This window comes from Hordeum vulgare, chromosome 4H (assembly GCF_904849725.1).
Source record: "Hordeum vulgare subsp. vulgare chromosome 4H, MorexV3_pseudomolecules_assembly, whole genome shotgun sequence".
Lineage (NCBI taxonomy): Eukaryota > Viridiplantae > Streptophyta > Magnoliopsida > Poales > Poaceae > Hordeum > Hordeum vulgare.
In genome coordinates this window covers 570,491,774-570,497,903 of record NC_058521.1, presented here as the reverse complement: position 1 = coordinate 570,497,903, position 6,130 = coordinate 570,491,774, and positions in this window count along the sequence as shown.

Sequence of the window (6,130 nt, the reverse complement as noted above, 5' to 3'; positions counted from 1 at the left end):
ATGCACACACTGTTCCGGTTCACATACCTCCTAGATTAAAAAATATATGTCATGTTGGTCGTCATAATTGTCATAAACACTAAATAAAACAAATAGTTATAAAAGATAATATATATCACATCCGAATCATAGACAGGACGAGGGCCGACGGAGGCGGATACCAAAACCATCGCACTATATAATAACAAAAAATAATGAAAGTGAGTAATTTATACAAGTATGTATCTAAATCATACAAGTAAGATTTTTTTTATTTTAAAAAGAAGATAAGAACAAGAGGCTCACCACGGTGGTGCTCGCGACGAGATCGGCACGGACGATCGACAATGGTGAGGACGGGCACGGGACGACACCCTACGCATGTGCAGATTCTAAGAAGTTAATTTGAGCATTTCAAATGAGCTACACTAAGAGTGACAAATGAAAGGATGAAGTAGCTAACCTTTTAAAACACTTGTGCAGTTGGTGCACGGCCAAACCTAGACAAATATTAAGGAAAATGGAGCTTGGAGGTCGAGCTTGGAGAGGAGAAAGCTTAAGTAGAGTGGCTCGTGCATTTCATCGAACACGTCATGTGCATGAACTAGAGTGGCAAGAGCATGGCATGGTCACACTTCAACAACCAAAAAACAGGGGAGATGGTGGGCAGGGGCGAGGGTTTATATAGGCAACACTTTAGTCCTGGATTTTTTCTAAAACCAGGACTAATAGCCTAACCTTTAGTCCCGGTTCTTGCCACAAACGGGGACTAAAGGCCCCTGCTTCCCGCCTTCTGGTCTGCCGAAAAAGGGCCTTTAGTCCCGGGTCGTGGCTCCACCCGGGACTAAAGGGGGACTTTAGTCCCGGATCGAGCCCCGAACCGGGACTAAAGATCCACCTATATAAGCGGGAGTTAGAAAATTTCCAACCCAAATTGCATTTCCTTCTCTCCTTCTTCCTCGTTCTCCTGCCCGGCGCGGCACAGCGACGAACTCGACGACGCCGTCAGGGTGCCCGCTGTCCTGCTTGCCGCCGCCTGCCGTCCTCCTCGCCGTCGCCGTCGTCCTCCTCGCCGTGGCCGTCCTCCTCGCCGCGCGCCGCCCTCCTCGCCGCGCGCCGCCGCATTCCTCGCCGCGCGCCGTCGACACCTCCGGCCGGTAAGCTCCCCGCCCCCTCCTTCCCAACACTCCGGCCAGTAGAAGAAAAGAAGAAAAAGGAGAAGAAAAGAAGAAAAAGGAGAAGAAAGGAAGAAAAAGGAGAAGAAAATAAGAAAAAGGAGAAGAAAGGAAGAAAAAGGGAAGGAGAAGAAAAGAAGAAAAAGGAGAAGAAAAGAAGAAAAAGGGAAGAAAGGAAGAAAAAGGAGAAGAAAGGAAGAAAAGGAGAAGAAAGGAAGAAAAATATTTTTTTTGTCATTTAATTCCTATTGTTATTAGGTTTGTGCTAGATTATTAGGATTAGTAATATGTAGAATTAGGAAAAAGGAAAATAAGAAGAGTAGGAGAAGAAAAGAAGAAAAGGAGAATAAGAAGAGGAGGAGAGGAGAAGAAGAGGAAAAATAGAAGAAGAGGAGAAGTAGAAGAAGAGAAAAAATTAGAAGAGGAGGAGAGGAGAAGTAGAAGAAGAGAAGAGGAGAAGTAGTAGAAGAAGAGGAGAAGTAGAAGTAGAAGTAGAAGAAGAAGTAGAAGAAGAGGAGAAATAGAAGAAGAGGAAAAATTAGTTTAGGGTTACAAGAAGAAGAAATATTTTTTTTTTGTCATTTAATTTTGCTATTGTATAGTGTATATGCTTAAGTGTTAATAGTGTTTCTTAGATTATTGCTTAATTTTGCTATTGTATATGCTTAAGTGTTAATAGTTTAATTTTGCTATTGTATATGCTTAAGTGTTAATAGTTTATTTTTAGCAAGAAAATTAATAGAACTTCGAAGTTTAGGTTCTAGCCAAGACCCGGACTAAAGGTCCTCCTATATAAAACGACACTTCGAAGTTTCCAACCCCTCTTATATAGTTTGTTAGTTTATTAGTTAATCAAATGTCCGTTTTTTGTAAACTATGGATCCACATATCAGGAACCTCGAAGAGGAAGAACTTCTCGAAGATATAATCAAAGACGGCCCCGACGTTGAACCAGCTGAATCTCCGTCGTCATATCTAAACCCCTCCGGATATGGAATGGAGGTCGATCGACACGAAGATGAAGCCGATGGGGCAGGAGATAGGTCCAATGACGGAGAAGGTGATAGCTTCACTGATGGAGAAGCCGGTGGAGAAGCCGGTGAAGAAATAATAAAGTCCGGGGAGGTATACATATGAAGTTCGACAATCACTTGTAATATGTTTGCGAGACCATTCGCACGTTTACTTCTGAGCACAAGGATCACAGATTCGACGTAAGCAATGAACATTCACACCTCTATTTTTACCCGTCATTCTTTGTTATCATGATTGATATTCATATTCATCTCCTCTTCTTATATAGTACATGGCCATGAGGACGAAGGTCCTACCAGAGCAACGCGCGATTGCTGTTGCAGAGGAGCTTGCGACCTTTCTGAGGACGGAAGCTATAGATGACAAAGGACGATTTAGTGTAGCTAGGGGCCATTACTGATGTTCGTTCATGTAATCGAATAGACGGGCTCTAGTCCCGATAATTCAGATCTCCATATAATTGTATATATATGCTCGCTTGTAAGATAAGTTAATCTTATATATATATATGCATAATTATTTCTATTTAAATTATATGAAAACTAATTCCCGAACACCAAACGAGGCATCTGAAACCCTAAAACCCTAAAATAATTTCATTCAAAAAAAACCCTAAACCCTGAAACTCTTTAGTCCCGGTCCGTGTAACGAACCGGGACTAAAGGGCATGCCCCTAGAGCGCTACGAGGCGTCCACGTGAAGCACCTTTAGTCCCGGCTTGTAACAGGGCCGGGACTAAAGGTTAGGCCTTTAGTCCCGCCCCTTTTAGTCCCGGTTGGTGAACCGGGACAAAAGCCCCTTACGGGTCGGGGCTAAAGGCCCGTCTCCACTAGTGTGTAATATGTATCAGCTAGCTGAAACACCAAGACCGTGTGTATCTTGAGCATATCATGGCCCTTGCCACTTCTGGTCTGCACATGTACGTACGCTCAGTCTCCAAAGTTGGTCTACTTACAAGTCGTAGCACGTGGCGATGGCATCCATACTGCCCATCATAATAACATTCAACAACCATGGAGGAGAATATACACGTCGGCCTCATGCAATCCTGCTATAGCAGCAACCACCAAAATCGTATATTAATTCCATTGAACTCTGCAGGAGCTGCGAGGCGACAAATGGACAGTTGGACAGTGGACTTGTACCTAGATAGAGAACACAAATTTGGTCAAGACTAGTTTAATTACGATCGTACGCGGATAGCTTGACCTCCTCAAAACCCATGTACGCAAAACTGCTGCAAGAGCTAACTTGTTTCTTGCTAGAAATAAAAGTATACCACGCCAAGCATATTTGTATATTCACTGATTAGTACTACGACTAGTTATTCAATTAGTGAGCTACTAGTTGACTAATTACGTGATTAGAGTACGTACAAAGCAATACTAGTAGCCAGGAAAGGTCTGCGAAGATATGAACAAGCGTACTAATTTAGTCCATTAGTCAGCTGCATGCTTAGTACTTTTATCTGATCTGGCTCTGATTTGGTCTTGCTTACGTTCTGTCTTTCGCGTTCCCTTTATATTCTACGGTCTAGTTGCTGGTTGGCCCTCAAGAAGAAATTCAAAGTATTCTATGAATGAACCCGTGCTCTTGGCTGGTCTCTCTTGCTGATATTCTGGGTCTCTTGAATCTTTTTCGAGGGACCTTCTCTACTGAATACTGACGACTGAAGACTGGTATAACCAGGAGGTGTTGTGAGCATTATTTGTATATATCACATGTCGAGGAAATGTACGCGAATTTTTCCTATGATTAGTGGTAATTTCTCGAGCATTAGCTAGTAAATATCATGCTTACATTTGTCTATTACGCTACACTGTCGCAGTCAAAGAGTCACGTTTACCAAGTCGCAAGAAAGAAGAAGAGAGAGTCACCTTTACCCTTTGCTCAAGGGTAGTGTACGTCTCTTCGTTCAGTTTTTTTCAAGTCAGTTTGAATTCATTTCAACAAGCTTGCCACTCTGTCTCTAGAAGACCACAACTCCTCTGAAAACTCAAATTTGAACACTTTCTTCATTTCCTGTCAACGCTACTGTGCGCACTACCGATATAAGAAAACTGGACTGTTACACTCTCACACTTTCACATTTCCAGAGAGACGTATGGTAGTGACAATTATATATACCATTCAAGTCAAAGAATGCACATATATGGTAGTAGTATTGGAAAGACAAATCGAGTATAAAACACCCATTAATATAGCAATTTTTAATAATGTGTACCGTATTTTCATATGAATTGTGAGGCATTTAACAAATAGGGTCACACTTGACATACTTTGATAAAGAGAGTACAAAATAAATAAAAACACTAAATGGGCTAAAAATGTGGTGACTTTGTAAATAGGCACTTAGAGGTACAAAAGTGAAACTTTTATAGCAACAATCTTGCTTTACTGACGAAATAATGACAGTCTAATAGATTGGAGAAAATAACATACTCTTTGTTAAACTAATACATTCTCCTGGCATTTCTTAGAGCTATATTTGTTAACAGCGCTTACGCGTATGCAGATTTGTTTGCAACCCCACGTGCTAATGCATGCCTATAATTCAACTCCACAATTACTAAGCAAGTTCGTTATCTACGTATACATTGAACTAACCAATTTAATTTCCAGGATATGTTTGTAAAGCTCATCCATCCAATACATTTTCAAGTATTACGTATGCAATGCATATTTTAATTTACGCGCGCATCTATAGCTAACCCGATCATTTCCATGTATCAGAAAGTCTCATGCAAAGTAGTTCAGTTTTCGAGGTAAACGTACAGAACAATCAGATGTAGTACGTGGCATACGTATATAGATCTCTGCAATGATCACACCAAATTAATTAGTAAACTGGATGGATTACATATATACGCGAGTATAATGTAGAATAGTCCTAATCCATCTAACCTCGCGTGTAATCGAGCAAGACTACACCAAATAGAATCATAACGGATCATGTGGTCGGCATGTGTTGGTTATGCATGTATCGGCAACGATTACGAACCTAATCAGTGTACTAATTGTGTATACGGTCCACGTATTGGTCAAAGCTTAAACTGAAGACACGGTCTTGAGCGGAAGTTCAGATGCAACATACAGTTGCTAATCGACCTAATTCCTGGTTTTCTTAATTAATTTTGCCTGGCCGTTTGCACATATGCATGTTCAAGGTCAGCCCCGCCGAGTCTTGGTTGGTTTTTGGAGTTCAGAAGTAGTAGTAGTGGACATACATACATGCACATTAATTAATTGTCTACTCTTAATACAATGACTGAGCAGCTAATCATTTTTGTTTGCTGTATTCGATATCATACATAATAATTAATCATGGGTGATTATATCCTCGATGCTATTGTTATGGCAGGGAGATAAGGAAGGGGTATACATGTGTACCTTTCAGTGTCCGAAATAGTCTGAAAAGCTAGATAGTACTACTCTATTTGTTCCTAAATATAAATCATTTTAGAGATTTTATTATAGATTATATATGAAGTAAAATGAATAAATCTATACTTTAAAATATGTTTATATATATCCATATGTAATTTATAGTAAAATATCTAAAATGACTTATATTTATGAATGGATGAAGTATTAGCGTTTCCTTTTCCTGTATGAATCATGAAATACGAAAGATAGGGTTTTAAACCAATGAAGCTTACTGGCACTCGCAAAAGAAAAAATGCCTACAGTACAGAATGCCGGCCTGGAGTATGTAGCAACATTTGAAAGCTCTAGAAAACCTTCTGCTGCAAATATTGTTTCAACTATATTTTTTGCGGGGTATGGTTTCAACTATTCAGATTCGAGATTTTAAAATCATACTAGGAATATATTCACTTATGATCAAAGCTAAATGCCCATTCAAGTGTAGAAAAGACAACTGTCTCAGCTTATAAGGCATGCACGTTGTTCTAGGTTGACAATGTAACTAGCTAAATATG